This window comes from Cupressus sempervirens, chromosome 10 (genome assembly GCF_028749045.1).
Source record: "Cupressus sempervirens isolate cs-2001-9-10 chromosome 10, ASM2874904v1, whole genome shotgun sequence".
NCBI classification, from domain to species: Eukaryota; Viridiplantae; Streptophyta; class Pinopsida; order Cupressales; family Cupressaceae; genus Cupressus; species Cupressus sempervirens.
The window spans coordinates 76,384,054-76,390,158 of NC_143127.1; positions in this window are offsets into that span (position 1 = coordinate 76,384,054).

Sequence of the window (6,105 nt, forward strand, 5' to 3'; positions counted from 1 at the left end):
TACCAAGTAGAGTCAGCCAGTAAAGGAATTTGTTAATTTATGATTTAATGCTTAATTCTTTTAAGTATTATTTCTAGCCGACTATGGTAATGAGTATAGGTGATTGTAAATGGTAATTAAGCCAACTTGATAATCTAAATGGTATATATGAGAGGTCAAGTTGCAAATTTTAACTGTGATGAATTTGATGTGATATGAATGTGAAGGTGGACTAATTATTGTGAAAGTGAATTTTGAAGGATGATCAGAGATCTTTAAGGAGAAACAAATCTATATTTGGTCAAGGAGGATCTAATGGTGCAAAATTGAGATTTGCAATTAGAAAATTCAATTGCATCTTCTTCAGGTCATTTCATTGTTACTTTCTAACCATTGTAGTGGTCATTCCAAAATTTCTTAATAGAGTTAGTTTAATAGCCATTTTGCAAATCCCCTAACAAGGTGATAGTTTAGTTGAATTGTTCTAAAGACCTCTAACAAGGTCAATCCTAATAGGGTGAATAAATCCTCTATTAGAGTCACACCTAACAGTGTGTTTTATAACCTTTAATAGGGTTGGCTCCTAAGAGGGCTCACTTTAGAAGAGTGAAAATCAGTGGCTAGTTACTTGGTGTTTTTTCCCATATTGGGTTTCCACATTAAATCTAGTGTCTCTTGTGTTCATGTTATTTACTTTTGCATGCATGTTAATAATTGTGAATGCTTTAAGATCAGTAACAAGTTAATCTAATAAGTTACAATGTTTCTCTGTGTGGCTATAGAGTGATAGCAGTAACTAGTTATTTAAGACATCTAAGGGATCTATGGATTTGTTTTTTGTGGTAACTAATTCATTCCCCCTCTTAGTTACTCCATTTATATTTCCAAAAATTGGTATCAGATCTTTTGGTGCTTGCAAGAAGGATTTCAAGGATCTAAGCTAAAGATCAGGATGTCTTACAAGAGGGAAATTCCAAGGCTTAATAGTGATAACTTTTTAACATGGCAAGGTCTCATAAGCCTCCATCTAGCTTCTATTAGAGATACAGGACTAAAATATTTGGATGAAGCATATGTAACTCCTAGTACATTATCTGCAAATGACATTGTTGAAAAGAAGACTCATAACATCATGATGATAGGCATTGCATCTGCCCTAAGCTATGAAGAATTTGATTATATCAAGGATTGAAAAACTGCCTTTGAAATGTTGAACAAGCTGAAGGAAATCTATGGAGGAGATGATAATGTGAGAAGAGCCAAAGTAGAAATTTTAAAAGGTTAATTTGACTAGATGAGGATGAGAGAAGATGAAAACATTGCAAAATATGTTGAAAGAGTCAAAGCAAGTGTTAGTGTAATCAAAGCTTCTAGAGGAGATATCAAGGAGAAAATAGTTATAAGTAAAGTTCTTAGAAAATTACTTTCCATTTATACAATCAAAGTTTCTACAATTCAAGAAAGAAGATGTGAAGCAAATCATAAGATAAATTTAGAGGCCATAGTTGGAAGATTGACTACATTCGAGCTAGATAACTATGATAATTATGTTTCAGCTGCCAAGATCATTGAATTTGCATTTGAAGCCAAGCTTTCACTCAAGGAGAAAGGCAAGAAGATAAAGGATTCTCAATCAAATAGTGAAGAAGAATTAGAATAGAGTTCAGATAATGATCTTGAGGTGGTTGAAGCTCTGCTAGCAAGGAAATATTCAAGAAGTAAAAGAAAATACAAAGGTAAGGTTCCTCTAATCTATTTTTCTTGTGAAGAAATTGGACATATTGCTGATAGGTGCCCAAATAAGTAGAACAAGGATGAGAATAAAGGTCACAAGTGCAATGGTAAGAAAGACTTCAAATCATTCAAGGACAAAGGTAAGAAAACATGCTTCATGGCTAAGGATTTTAATTATTCTAATGAAGAAGAAGAAGATGAAATTGTTTACATTACTATGAAGGATGATTTTTATAATGATGAAGAAATGACACTTATTTCTCATGTGAGAAAAAATGATACATGGATTATAGATAGTGGTTGTTCTCATCACATGACTGGTGATAAAACTAAGTTTGAACATTTTGAAGACTATGATGGTGGCAATGTGAGGTTTGGTAATAATGAACCTTGTTGCATAAAAGGAAGAGGAAGAATCTTACTAACCAAAGAGCTTGTATGTGATAATGCATATTGGGTAGAAGGACTAAAACACAATCTGTTAAGTGTGGCATAGCTACTCAATAATAGATTCAAAGTGGAATTCATGCATGGAAAAGCAAGACTACTGGATGGAAAAGGAAAGTTGATTGGATTAGGAACTCAAAGAAAAGGTAACTTGTTTTATCTTGAACTTGGTGAATGTTCATGTTTTATTTCTCAAGTTGAAGAAAGTTGGTTATGGCATACGAGGTTGTGTTATGTGAACTTTGATAAATTGGTGAAAATAAATAAATTTAGAAAAGTGGTGTAGGAGCATCTATTCATTAGATGTTTGATGGATAAAATCATATCTTAAATTGTCTTGAATATGGTTTTAATGTTATGTAAGGAACTAAATACCATTTGGAGTTCATTCAAATTATTTTGTAAGGCTATAAAAGCCATTAAAATCATAGTGATCTATGATGTCCTAAAAAATGTCAAGTATGGTAAAACCACTCGAATGTATAAAAATAGAGTGAAAATAGTTTAATTGGAGTCTTATATTCATATTTATCATATTTCAAGGGTTTAGGAAAAATTTTATTTGGATAATAATTGTAAAAGTTGTTTAAAAGTTGCCAAATTTGTAATGACAACTTTTACAACTTTTTAAGAGTTGGTTTAAAGGTGTTAATGGGTTGTTATAGGTTGGTTGGAGAGTTTACTATGATTCAAAATTTTATATATTTGGTCTAAAAAATATTAAATTATAAGTTGGAGAAGTTGGTGGAAGGATTTGGAATGGAAGAAGAATTATTTTGATGTTGTATATTTTAGTTTTCTGGTTATTTTTCCTGCAATTTCTCTAGTGTTTTGGGTGGTGCAAAATCATTGTGAATGATGCAGACCTAAACCTTATATTTTCAAAAAATTATATGAGTTAGCTTTCATTTTACTTTGGTTTACCTTATTTTCATTACTTTTGGAAGAAGTTATGGTTGTTTTGGTGAAGATTGGTCAAATTCTGTCATAATATGGACAACTTTGAGGAAATTGCAATAACTTTTATTTTCTTTCTTGGATTTGGCTATAACTTGGAGAAAATGTTGGTAACTCACTATTGTTGAGCCTCACAAAAAGGACTAGTTTCATTCTTTTATTTATGGATGTTAGTAATGATTGTTTAAAGGTTTTAAATTCTGCTCTAGTTGAGATATTGTTCTTAAAGGATGGAACATTCTTGCATTCATTTGACTAGTTGGAGAAGATTATAAATGTGAATCCATACGTATAATTTTAGAGTTTTTTGGAAGGCCCATAAAGCACACTTTTTTTGTGCTCTACATCAAAAAGTAAGAGGCATTCCTAACATAAAGAAACCTGAGGTTGGTCTATGCAAGAATTGTCAAATTGGCAAGATGGGAAAGACTAGTTTTAAAAGTAAGAACTATCAGTCTAAAGAAGTTTTAGAAATTGTGCATAATGATTTGTGTGGACCTATTGGAATTAAAAGCTATATAGGTGAAAAATTCTTTATTCCTTTTGTTGATGATTACTCAAGAATGATGAATGTCATGTACCTAGGAGAGAAATCAGAAGCATTTGAGAAGTTCAAATGGTATTTGGCTAGAGTAGAGAAAGAAACAGGCAAAAGACTGAAATGCTTGAGGTTAGACAGAGGTGGTTAATTCATTTCACATGAGTTCAATAAATTTTATATTGAAAGAGGAATCAAAAGGTAGGTTTTAGCACCTAGAACTCTTGAGCATAATGGAATAGCTGAAAGGAGGAATAGATCAATCATGGATTGTGCAAGGACTTTGATAATTGAAAAGAGCATTGCTATCAAATACTGGAAGGAAGCTATTAGCATTGTACTTCATACCTTGAAAGAAGGACTCATTCAAAACCCATTATGATTTATGGTATGGCTATAAACCTAATATAAGCTATTTTAAAGTATTTGGAAGTAAATGTTACATTCTAAAAGAATCTAGAAAATGTAAATTTAATGTGAAGGGTGATGAAAGAATATTTTTGGGATATTCTTGCAAGATTAAAGCATATAGATGTTTGAATTTGTCTACTCACAAAGTCATAGAAAGTGCACATGTGAAAGTTGATGAGTTTGAAAAAAGAGCTAAAGAAGAAAGAAAAAGGGAACCAGAAGATTATAAGAAATTTATTTTTGTTGAACTTGATACATTTCCAGATACACCTATTAATTAGGAATCTTCTACTCCTGAGTACTCAATAACCAAGTTGCAAGAAGTTCAAACCAAGCTACAAAAACCCAAGTCACATTCTAAAGCTACCGAGCCAATGCCTACCAAGTTCGAAGGACCCAAGCAGCAGATTCAATAGCCAGAAGCTAAAGTACAAGAGGATGAAAATGCAAAGCATTCAAAAGGAAAGGAACCTTTATTAGCTAAGTCTATCACGAGACATCATGCACTGGATCAGATCATTAGAGATAAATTTGAAGGAACTATGACAAGAAGTAAGTTGAAAGGTACTTGTTTACTTACTGATTTTGAACCTAGAAGTGTCAAAGATGCATTAGAAAATGAAAGTTGGATTGAGGCTATGAATTAAGAGATAGAATAGATAGAGAAAAATGAAACATGGACTCTTGTACCCAGGCCTAAAGACAAAAATGTGACTGGAACTAAGTGGGTATTCAGAAACAAGTTAAATGAAGATGGTAAGGTGTCAAGAAACAAAGCTAGACTGGTATGCAAAGGATACTCTCAAGAAGAAGGAATAGACTATGGAGAAAATTTTTCTCCTTTGCAAGATTGGAATATGTCAAAACCTTACTTGCATATGCTACATATAAAGGATTCTAAGTTTATCAGATGGATGGCAAGTTAGCATTTCTCAATGGTATACTAGATAAAGAGGTTTACATTGAACATCATGAAGGTTTTTGGCCTACAAATTACATAAAGCATTGTATGGTCTAAAGCAAGCCCCTAGAGCATGGTATGAGAGATTGCATAACTATCTTATTCAGATTGGTTTTCAAAGAACTAATGACAACAATAGCTTGTATATCAAGAAAGGACCAAATAATAAGATTGTTTTGGCAGAAATATTTGTGGATGATCCTTTGTTTGCAATAAATGATGATCAATGTAAAGAATTCTTAGAGACAATGAATAAGGAATTTGAAATGTCAATGCTTGGTGAGATCAAATTCTTTGTTGGTCTTCAAATTCAGTAGAATAAGAATGGTATTTACATCACTCAATCAAAATACATCAAAGAAATACTGAAAAAGTTTGGTATGGAAGACTGCAAACTAGTTGGGACTCCTATGCGTACTAGATTGAAACTTAACAAGGATGATGAATCAAAGGAAATGGATTAGACATTGTATAGATCTATGATTGGAAAGTTGCAGTATGTAGTGCATACAAGACTTGATATTGCCCTTGCAGTTGGTATTGTAGCAAGATTTTTAGAAAAACCAAGAGAAAATCACATGATTGCAATCAAAAGGATCATGAGATATTTGAAAGGAACTGAAGATTATGGATTATGGTATAAACTTGGAAGAAATCTAAATTTAAAAGTGTTTACTAATGCAAATTAGGCAGAAAATGTTGATGGAAGAAAGAGTACAAGTGGAGGAGCTTTCTTTCTTGGAAAGAGGTTAGTTTCTTTGACAAGTAAAAAGAAAAATTGTACATCCCAGACCACAACAAAGGTAGAATATGTTGCAGCAACAGTAAATTGTTCAAACATTGTTTGGCTTAAACAATTATTGGAAGGCATGAAGGTAGAGATTAAAGAACTAGTTTTCATGTCTTGTGATAATAAAAGTGCAATTAACATTTCAAAAAATCCAGTGATGCATTCCAAAACCAAGCATATTGCTATAAAGTATTACTTTGTCAAAGAATTGGTGCAGGATAAGGAGATCAGATTGGAATATGTCCATACAAAGGAACAAATTTCAAACATATTCACAAAGCCTTTACC